We start from the raw sequence: 11867 nt of genomic DNA on the forward strand, positions 1-11867 counted from the left end.
TTTTATTTATCCTGCTATTACACTACTTACCATCTACCCAAGAACACAAAATCTGGAAGGACATGCAATTCTATATTTCTCAGAACATTAATTGTAATAGTCAAGATGATGGGTGTGATGTGATAACATAGCACTGTAGCACTGTCCTCCCATTGTTCATCGATTTGCTCAAGCAGTAATGTCTCCATTGTAAGACTTGTTACTGTTTTTGGCATATTGAATATGCCACAGGGAGCTTGCCAGGCTCTGCCATGTGGACGGGATACTCTCGGTAGCTTGCTGGGCTCTCTGAGAGGGATGGGGAATCGAACCTGCATCGGCCATGTGCATGGCAAATGCCCTACCCACTGTGCTATCTCTCCAGCCACTGATTTTAGTAAAAAATAGGTGCAATAACATAGTACCCATAAATCCTGTAAACATTTAAGCACTTTCAAAATAAAGTTACCTTAAGGTCAATGAAAAAATAAATGTAAAAAAGTCTGTAAGTGTAATCAAAACTGTATGGAACCATTTGGAAATTATTATTATTATTGTTATTATTATTTTACCCAGTATAATTTTCTTGAGATTGATCCAATGTCCAAATATCAAGAGTTCACCTTTATTTATTGTTTCACAGTATTTCGTGGTGTGGGTGTAATACAGTTTGCTAGATGACTCACCCAGGGAAGGATGTATGAGTTATTTCCAATTTTTGGCTATTACAAGTAAGACTGCTATAAACATTTGTATAGACTTTAGCATAAACATAAGTTTTCATTTCTGTGGGATAATTGTTCAAGAGCAAAGGTGTTGGGTCATATAGTAAATGCATATTTAGTTTTATAAGAATGCGAAACTATTTTTCAGAGTGACTATACTATTTAGCATTATTATATGTATATAATTATTTCTAACTCTCACAATCCTGGAAAGTAGCAATTATTTTTGCTTTCTTACTGACAATCTAAGGATGTTAAGGAATGAAAATCCTACTTAAAATCCAAGGATGGTATTATGGTTCTATTAGAATTTGTCTAGCAGGTTTTCTGGTTGCTACCAGAAAACTATACCCCTCACACTCCCCCTCCCCACAAAAAAAGGAAAATCAGGGATGTTAAGGACTCATCCAAGGTCATATGGCTAGTAAGGAACAGAACTAAGATTTAAAGTTATATAGGCAATATCCAAAGTCTTTTAGGTTCATTTATACCAGGTATTGTGCCCTGCTGTCAGTAATGTCCAAGCATACTTCTTTTAGCATAAAGATTAGTGTTTTCTTGTTACAAATATGAAAATATAACAGCTTGTACAATTTTTTTTCCTGGTTTCTAGAGTAAGGTAGCATTGCTCTTACTAAACAACCTGTAACTAAACAATCTGTAACTATTTAACTCAAGGTGACACTCTTCTATGGAATTCCAACATGGAGATTTCATCTATAATCTTGAGAAATATAGTATCATTTTTAGACTGAGAACAAGAAGTATCACTTATCTTTTGGAGACAAATTGATCAAATTATCTGTTTATTTATCTATTGCAAGAAATATTATATTTAAGGATCAATAAAACTACAACCAAATAGGTTACATGTAGAATCTAACTCTTGTTGAAACGTAAACTTAACTACAGTGGATTATTTTATATATATATGATATCTATAAATTTTAACTTTTATTTTATCATTTTCTGTTTTTTTATCTATCACTTTATTTTTTTTATTTTTTAATTTTTTTGGTAAGAGTACTGCTATTTATTCAGCCACTGATCAGCTGATTGAATTGTGCATGAACTCCACCTTACTTTTTTTTTCCATCTTTTATAATTTTATTTATTGCATCCCCGTGAGAGCAGTTACAAAGCTTTTGGTCTAAGTCTCAGTCATACAATGAAACACCTGTACCTTCACCAGTGCCCATTCTCCACCACCGAAAATCCCAGTATACCCACATCCCGGGCTGGAGCAATAGCACAGCGGGTAGGGCGTTCGCCTTACAAGTGGCCAACATGGCCGACCTGAATTCGATTCCTCCGCCCCTCTCGGAGAGCCCGGCAAGCTACCGAGAGTATTCGATATGCCAAACACAGTAACAACAAAGTCTCCAATGGAGACGTTACTGGGCCCGCTCGAGCAAATCGACGATCAACGGGAGGGCCTTTTACCTTTACCCACATCCCACACCCTCCCCCTGCCTGTGGGACATTATCTATCACTTTAACAGTTGCTAATTGTTATTTTCATTTGCCATATAATTTGAATGTTAGCTTCCAAATCTTCTTCCTTCCTTCCTTCCTTCTTTCCTTCCTTCCTTCCTTCCTTCCTTCCTTCCTTCCTTCCTTCCTTTCTTCCTTCCTTCTTTCTCTTCTTCCTCCCTTCCTCCTTCCCTTCCTACCTTCCCCTTTACTTCTTTTTTAACATAAAATATACAGAAATATTAAAGATAATGTATTTTAACTTGAAAAATTTTAGTTCACAATTTTTAGTTCAGTTACAAAATTTGTAGTCAAAAATTGTACCAGTAATGTGCACCTAGGAACCTTCAGTGCTGAGAATGAGAAGCCCTAATTCTCAAGTGGATTAGATTGCTTTTGCATTATTTTCAGTGACACAGAATTAGCCTTGACATTGGTGATAGATCTATGATGATTCTAGTGGTTTAGTATTTTCTTGGTTGAAATCAAGTAAACAATGACTATATATTTATTTATTTGAAGATGTTTCTTTTGCATCATCTGATAAGCAGTTTTAATATACTCAGGGAGGTGTTTTGTCTACTCCAGATTAAGGATAATAGCAACACCTACCAATTAAGTATCATGGTATCAGTTGTTCAGTAAGAGTTTTTATTCAATGACTAATTTGCTAGTGTCACTTGACAGTCACTTCTGACTTTGGCTGTAGCTTTAGAGACAGTAGGGCCTCAGCTCATGTCCGCTCTCTGGGGTAAGGAAGTCTAGGTTCCCACATGCTGCAGCAGGGGAACCCAATCCTGCCCAAGACATCTGACCTTGGACTGCTCTTCTGTTGGCAGGTTGCACCAAATTTGCTGCCTGACCATAATGGGAGGGAGCATGACTTTCCCCTGCTTTCCATACTTTATTAATTAAATCAAAAACAAAGACATATTAAAGATTGGACAGCTAGCTCAACACATCCCCATTAGATCCCTGGGACCACATAGTCTCCACCCCCTCCTACAGGCCTTGACTCCCAGCACAGGAGAAAGAAGTAGCCACTCGGACCAGTCCAGAGCCTGCCCAAACAGAGCCCCAGCAGCTGCTCACTCCCACACTGCAAAATTGTCACCATGCCTCCAGCCCCACTCAATTGGCTCAGGACCCACCCTCATCCAGAAATTTTCAGGTATGGAGGTCTTTGTAGCTGAAATCTTAAGGCTTTCTCAGAATCAGGATTGGCTACCTCCCCCTCAACTCCGGTATGTCCGGAAACCCTGGTAGTTATGTCCACACCCCAAAGCCAGGGCCTAATTACAAATTTAACTGCAGCTATACCGCTCTCTTAACATTTCTGGACTTTCCTGCAATTTCTTTGTTGCTTGTAATTTCTAACTTGCCACAATGTTCTGTGGAAAGTTCAGTGCTCTGAAGGACTGGAAGTTTTTAATTGAATAAAATTTATGTTCTCTAATAGTAGTCTGAAATTTAGCAAGTAGATGATTATAAAGAGGAAAATAAGAAAAAAGCTAAGGTAAAAATGTTATGTGTTTTGATTACGCTTTTACACATGTTCAAGGCTGTTCTTTTCTGATAAACACAGTGGTACAGCTGAACTCTTATAATTTCTCCTTTCTCCTTCATCATTACCTTTTGGATCTCTAGCTTCTAGCATAGTGCTTTATGCATAGAAGAAACTTGATAAATACATGTTTAATGCTGAATTGGAAATGCTTGCATTAAAATTGAAGATGGTTGTAGAAAAAGATCTTTGACAGTGTGCTGAAATTTTAGCTGCCAAATGTAATGCATCAATGTATCTATAAAACTTCATCCATCTACTTAAGACTGCTACTTACAGTGATTTATTTTTCCTCACAGTAATCTTGCAAGGTAAAGAGAGCATTATTCCTCTTATTTATGCACCCAGTGAAGGGACTTACCTACTATCTTACATATAAAGTCATGTCTCAAACCCATTTCTTCTTTATAAAAAAAAATGAGAGAAAAATTTCCAAAAGGAAGCACTTAACAGAAGATCTAGAGCTGTAGAAGTAGGAAAGATATACTTTTGTAATAATATAATTTTCTTGAGAAAGTCTTCACTGGAACAGAAATATTGGAAAATACTTTAAGATAAGCAGATTATGAAAGAATAGTTTCTAGTACTTTCTTCAGGGTGAGAAAATTTTCAGTAAAATTATGTTCTTCCACATAAGTTACCTGGAAAAAGTAAATGGTTTGATAACTTTATAAGCTGTTCTGTAATATTAACTGTAAATATATAGTTTCTAAATCATTTAAATCATAGAATGTACAAATTTGGAACATGTTAGTCAATTTTTTTGTACTTATAGTTTGCAAAATGTTCAAGGCTTACATATATTTGCCCATTTCTGTAAGGAATTTACAAGTGTATGCTAACACATGTAAGAATTATGTAAAATAATTTTACCAAATTTTTTCTGTCAACTTTTTTTTTTTTTGGCTATAACCCAGCAGTGCTCTGGGGCGATAGTGGGTTGTTCCTGGTGGTGTATGGGGACAATAAGGTGCTGAGGATTTAACCTGTGCTTTCACATGCAAAATGGGAGCATGTTTGCATGCACTTTGCCTTTTGTGTTTATCTCTTGGGCTCTGTTACCAAATTCCTAAAGCCATTTGTCTCAATATTCTATCACTTCTTTTGAAATATGCATGGAAATTAATATTGTAGAAAATTTCTTGCAACATTGTAAAGAATTATGCTACTATTATTTTTTACATTTAATTTTGCAAATAAATATTTAGTCACTGGAAAAATATTAAGCAATGAATTGTGATATTGTTCTAGGATTAATTATATATAATTTAGGTATGAATATATATTCTTTTTTTAATAGTTTATTTCTTTATTGAATCACTGTGGGAAAAGTTACAGAGCTTTCGGGTTTAGGTCTCAGTCATGTAAGTATCAAACACATTTCCCTTTACCAATACTTATTTTAAACCGTGAACCCCAATAGAACCCCACCTCCCACCCCTCCCAATTCCTGTGAGGCAGATGAGTTCTAGTTAATACTCTATCTACTTTGACTAGATACATTGTTTCGATAGAAGATGCACAATTATTGTTTAGAGTTTACTACCCCCCCCCCAATCAGATATGCTGAAACAGTGTTGCAAAATGATTTGCTTTCTATAGCATGGTTTAAGAATAAAATGATGTCGCGTGGCCGCAATAGCGGCCGCGCGGTTTTGGATTTCTGCTGTTTTACTTATTAACCCTGGAAGTATTTCTATTAAAAGTTAGATAGTTAAGAGATTGGTTTCTGTGTTCTGGAGTCGTGGCCGTGCCGGAGAGCCGCTCGTGGGGGGCAGCTGGTGACCTCGGTTGGGCGTGAAGGACGGCCCAGAACGCCCCCCTTCCCATGAGGCCCCTGCCGCCCCCTGCCCCCGGCTCAATCCTGCTGTCCACAAGGCTCCCGTGCAGCCGCTATCTTTCTTTCCAGAGAGGAGCAGGCGAGCGGGACAACACCCTTTCCCCTCCGGGCAGGCTTGGTGGCGCGGTTTAACACATAGTCCATTTGCTTTTCTGCTCCAAGCGGCTGGCTCTCTGTGCTAAGTCCTTGTGCCTCCGGGGCTGTGGCCGTGCCGGAGAGCCGCTCGTGGGGGGCAGCTGGTGACCTCGGTCGGGCGTGAAGGACGGCCCAGAACGCCCCCCATCCCATGAGGCCCCTGCCGCCCCCCGCCCCCGACTCAAACCTGCTGTCCACAAGGCTCCGGTGCGGCCGCCATCTTTCTTTCCAGAGAGGAGCAGGCGAGTGGGTCAACACCCTTTCCCCTCCAGGCAGGCTTGGTGGCGTGGTTTAACACATAGTCCATTTGCTTTTCTGCTCCAAGCGGCTGGCTCTCTGTGCTAAGTCCTTGTGCCTCCGGGGCTGTGGCCGTGCCGGAGAGCGGCTCGTGGGGGGCAGCTGGTGACCTCGGTCGGGCGTGAAGCTGAATATATATTCTTACAATATTAAATATTCCTACGTAGGAACATAGAACAACTCCATTTACTTGTCTTTAATAAAAATAATAACATTTTAGAAAATCTTTTGCCAGGATTCATTATGTCTTTTAAATTCATTTTATTTAAAAATTTTATTTTAGAAGAGAAGGGCCACATGGAGGGCGGGACCCACAGCTCCCGGAGAAAAAGTAAAAAACAGGTTCCAAAAAGAGCCGAGATCATCGGGAAGTTCCAGATGGGGTAGGTACCGCATCCCGCCTCCCCCAGATGGAACCCTGGTGACCAGAAGCCTCTACTAGCACGGCTCGAGTATGCGAGAACTAGGACTTTTTTATCAAATCTGCCAGGACTACAGCTCCCAGGTAACCTCTGATTCCGGAAGTCAAGCCCACAGCCCTCCCCCCAGCACCATCTTTACAGCATACAGCCGGAAGAGAAGGGCCACATGGAGGGCGGGACCCACAGCTCCCGGAGAAAAAGAAAAAAACAGGTTCCAAAAAGAGCCGAGATCATCGGGAAGTTCCAGATGGGGTAGGTACCGCATCCCGCCTCCCCCAGATGGAACCCCGGTGACCAGAAGCCTCTACAAGCACAGGTCGAGTATGCGGGAACTAGGACTTTTCCTCAAAACCGCGCAGCCGCTTACGTGGCCGCGCGAAATCTCTCTGTATACAAAGTGATCAATGGGAAGTAAACCACCCAACATTTCTCCCTGAAAATCAGAGTTAAGTTTGGAGCACGGCCACAGCCCCAGAAACACAAGGACTTAATGCAGAACCCAGCAGCTCGGACTATGCGTTAATCCAGGCCATCATGTCTGCCCGGAGGGGAAAGGGTGTTGCCCCATTCACCCTCTCTTCTCTGGAAAGAAGGATGGCGGCCGCATGGGAGCCTTGTGGACAGCAGGTATGAGCCGGGGGTGTGGGGGCGACTAAAACCTCATGGGAAGGGGGGCGTTCCGGTCCATCCTTCACGCCCTACCGAGGTCACCAGTTGCCCCCCACGAGCGGCTCTCCAGCACGGCCACAGCCCCAGAAGCACAAGGACTTAATGCAGAACCCAGCAGCTTGGAGCAGAAAGTGAATGGACTATGCGTTAATCCAGGCCATCATGTCTGCCCGGAGGGGAAAGGGTGTTGCTCCCTTCCGCCCTCCTCCCTCTGGAAAGAAAGATGGCGGCCGCTCGGGAGCCTTGTGGACAACAGGTATGAGCCGGGGATGTGGGGGCGACTAAAACCTCATGGGAAGGGGGGCGTTCCGGTCCATCCTTCATGCCCTACCGAGGTCACCAGTTGCCCCCCGCGAGAGGCTCTCCAGCACAGCCACGGCCCCATAAGCACAAGGACTTAATACAGAACCCGGCAGCTTGGAGCAGAAAAGTGAACGGACTATGCGTTAATCCAGGCCATCATGTCTGTCCGGAGGGGAAAGGGTGTTGCCCCATTCGCCCTTTCCTCCCTGGAAAGAAAGATGGCAGCTGCATGGGAGCCTTGTGGACAGCAGGTATGAGCCGGGGGTGTGGGGGCGACTAAAATCTCATGGCAAGGGGGGCGTTTCGGTCCGCCCTTCACGCCCTACCGAGGCCACCAGTTGCCCCCCACGAGCGGCTCTCCAGCACGGCCATGACTCCAGAGCACAGAAACCAATTTCTTAACTATCTGACTTTCAGTAGAAATACTTCCAGGGTCAATAAGTAAAATAGCAGAAATCCAAAACCAACATTTAATTCTTGAACCCAGCTGTAGAAAGCAAATCACTTCACAATGCTTTTTCAGCATGTCTGATTTTGGTGGGGGGGGGGGGTAAACTCTAAATAATAGTGGTGAATGTTTTAATGAAACAATGAATCTAATCAAAGGAGATAGAGTGTTAACTAGAATTCATCTGCTTCACAGGGACTGGGAGGGGTGGGGGGTGGGGTTTTATTGGGGTTCTTCATGGTAAAAAATAAGTATTGGTAAAGGGAAATGTGTTGGATATTTGTATGACTGAGACCTGAACCTGAAAGCTTTGTAACCTTTCCCACAGTGATTCAATAAATAAATAAATTAAAAAAAATTTTTATTTTAGCTTCTTGATTTATAATATTTTTAATGGTAATGTTTTTCATAGATTTGCTCTTGAATTTTTCAGTGTATTTTGGTAGGGGTGAGTTATGATGAAAGAATTCTTGGTACTTGAATTAAGAAGTTTAATTCACTAGTCCAGATTTTTATTATATACATACTTATCAGATACCACAATATGTGTTGGTATTATATGAGCCAGACAGATGCAATCCTTGGCCTTCTGGATTGGCAGTTTCTCATTGCCAGATGTGAAGAATAGAAATTAGAGGCTTACTGCTAAAAATTGGTGTAAAGATAAAAGTAAAATGGGAGTCATAGAGTCTGAATGTAAGGACTTAGGGATCATCTTGCTTCTGGTTTGCTCTGCTGCCTTAAATGGCCCATGAGCATGTCCTCCTTCCTTTTGGATACAGACTTCACTCTCACTGCCAAGTCAGTCACTTGTTACCATGTTTTTCTAAAGCATTAAACATAAAAATATTTTAAAACATTTTTATAGAGGAACTGGAATTTACAATACTATTAATTGTACTTTTCATAATATGTACCTTTTCATAATGGTACTTTTCATAATACTTTTCATAATAACTTTTCCAATAATGATAGTGGGTATGGAGCCACTGCCAGAGAGTTTGCTTCTCTTCACCAGTGTCCCAAGAGCCCCTCCCACAGTCATCCCTTCTCATATAATCTCAATTAGATAGACAAAATCTCCTGTTCTGATGACTTTGGCCTTTTGTTGTTCCCTTACTCTGTTTATTTATACCCTACATCTGAGAGAGACTTAAAAAAGAAAGTATTGTAGAGATGGTGATACATACACACATGTAGATGATTGAAGCTAAGCTTCTGAAATTCTGCAAAATAAAAAATTAACAGTATGAATAGATCTATGTTAATACATTTAAAAATTTACATACAATAGGTAAATCGTATAAATATACAAATTAGTGGGAATAAGGAGAGGACAATTAAGAAAGATTTAAGGGAAAATCTGAGTAGACTTATAATAGTACAAAGCATGTTTTATCCTAAAGAGGGAGTATGTTATGTTATAAAATATTATAATATAGAGAATGCTTAAGTATATGCGTTACTAAGTAAAAGATTACAGTAACAAGCCTCTATAGATGTAGAGATAGTAGTAGACATAGAATAAAGTAGACTTTAGTAGACATAGAATTTAAAAAGTCATGAGCAGTTTGGTTCCTTTCATTCTGATATGGATCTCATTCTCATTGGCAACTCAGTCACTTGCTGCCATATTTTGCTAAAATGTAAAACTTTTAGAATTTAAACCAAGGTTCTGTGGGACAGAACAATGGTTCAGCTTTTAGGGCATTTGCATGTGGTTGACCCGGTTCAATCCCAGGCACCCTATCTGCTCCCCAGAAGATGACCAGCAGTGAATCCTGAGAACATGCCAGGAATGCAGAGCCAGGAGTAAGCCCTGAGCACCACTGGGATGGCCTAAAAATAAGCAACAGCAGCAACAACAAAATAAAGCAGGGTTCTTGCAGAGCCCAAATCATTTATCTGTGGATTAGAGATTTCTGCCTGGAGTGTGGTAACACAGGCAACACTCAATACTTCATCTTGGCATGTTAAACTGTGACTACTTCATCTCACTTTGCCTCCAACTCTGTCATCTTTCTCACCCTTGAAATGTCATCGCTCTTAGGCCTGTGCCCTTTCAATGTGGTTATTCCAGCCTGACTTTATCCTTTCCTTGCAATTCTTTCAAGCCTTCCCTCTACTGTTCTCTTTGCCAGATTTTCCACTATGTGTTTTGGACCTCCAGGATACAGGACTCCTCCAGATTGAGAATGCTGCTCCTGGTGGAAAATGATTCTACAGTTTTGAAATTGAGCTAGCTTATGGGAGTTTGGTGTGTTATCAAAATCAGGCATATGTAAATTGCCTGCTACTTAGAGAGACATTGAGTCCAAGATGCAGAAACAAAAATAATTTTCTATAGACTACCTTAGGACAGTTTCCTGACACCTAAGGTAAATTTTTCTTTTCTTAGGAAGCAATCTACTGAGACTCTGACCCTACTCTGTGTAAGTGAGACGTTCAAGGTCTTTGTGCCCCTACCCAGAGATGAGTTTTATAATCAACATAAGAAAGCATAGAAAGGATTCTGTTCATTACCTGCTAAAACCCCTTTCACTTAGAAATCCTGGTTGTTTTCTTTATATATGTTTAGTTTGGTGGCCTATGTGAAGCAAACAAAACAATAGATAGATATCTAGTGTAACTTCTTGCCTGAATGAAACAAACCAATGGGAACATTATCCTACCTTTGTCACCACTCTTTGCCCTGCCTTGGTAAAAGTGTTCAACATATTAATCGAATGGTAACCTAATCAAATTCCATGATCATTCTTTTTCCATTTATCCAGGAATCTCTTCACCAAGGGAGTTGGCACCATTTTTTAAACCCAGGGATAGGCACATTTTCAGGCATAGGGAAGATGTTGTACAGGCAGTATGGCCAGTCTCTACATAACTTGGTAAAAAAAAGTATCCTAATCAGTAGTCCCAAGTAGGGGACCTGGGGGTCACTCAACTGATAGTCCAGCTGTATAGACCTTAAGGTTGAGTTCTCAGGTCCAGAAATGTGGAGCTGTTCAGGTTATTGGTGCAGAGGTCCACCAGAACAACACTTGGTAGTGCTTGGGAGGCTCCTTATGCCTCCAAAGAGTTGAACTCAGGGCCTATCACATATTGGGCATGTGCTTCAGGTCTTTGAGCTATCTCCCAGTCCTAGACTAAAATCTTTGGAAGAGTTTGTCTCATATAATTTTTTTCTCATTGGGATAAAAACAACCAACACATGGTTTCGGTTAGAGAAAGAAAATATTCCTGATTTAAAACAGCTGAAGGAAGAACAGATGGATTTCTTTCTTTTTTTTAGTCATACTTGGTGGTACTCAGAGATTACCATTCTCATGATGCTTGGGGGACCATCTGGTGCTAGGGATCAAATCTTGGCCTCCTGTATACAAAGCATGCACTCGGCCCGTTGAGCTATCTTTCTGACTCCTGATTTTTTTATGCACTATTTAGTAAAGTTTTATTTTATTATTTTATTTTATTACAAAATTTTCTCCTTTGAACTTTTGCTTTTATGTTTAGAAATGAGGGAAACATTTTTATTCATCTTTATCTAGCATTTTTGTTTTTTAACTTTTTAAATAATTTTTATTTAACTAAAGAACCGTGATTTAAAAAGTTATCCATAGCTGAGTTTTAGATATATAATGTTTCACCACAAATCCCACCACCAGGGTCAACTTCCCTTCACCTGTGTTCCCATATTTCGTCCCCACTTTCCCTGTTCCCCCCATCTCCACCCCCACCTACCACTTGTCACCTTGACAGGCACATTACAGAGTTCTGGTGGTTGCAGCATAGACATCATGTTTTCAGTGTTGTTGAGTGTGGTTTGGATATACAGTTATACTATTCTCCCACATTACCAGTATAACTGAAGTCCTGACTTCTGTTCACCCATTACTTCCCTTTAACTTCTTCTTCCTTCCTCTCTTCTTCTGTCCTTGTCCTCTCTAAATTATTGGGTCAAGTGTCATCTAGATATCCCCCCATTACTAGAAGACATTTCCTCATCCAGTTATTC

At 40.7% G+C, this 11867-nt stretch overlaps 1 non-coding gene across 1 annotated transcript; it reads left to right on the forward strand.

Moving 5' to 3' along the window:
- Positions 1 to 992: 992 nt before the first annotated feature.
- LOC130045580 (U7 small nuclear RNA) lies at positions 993 to 1054 on the forward strand. The gene has a single exon (XR_008795566.1). It is a non-coding gene; the product is annotated as a U7 small nuclear RNA (small nuclear RNA).
- Positions 1055 to 11867: the final 10813 nt, after the last annotated feature.

The sequence above is a fragment of the Sorex fumeus genome, unplaced genomic scaffold (genome assembly GCF_029834395.1).
Source record: "Sorex fumeus unplaced genomic scaffold, SorFum_2.1 ptg000128l, whole genome shotgun sequence".
In the NCBI taxonomy this organism is placed as follows: domain Eukaryota; kingdom Metazoa; phylum Chordata; class Mammalia; order Eulipotyphla; family Soricidae; genus Sorex; species Sorex fumeus.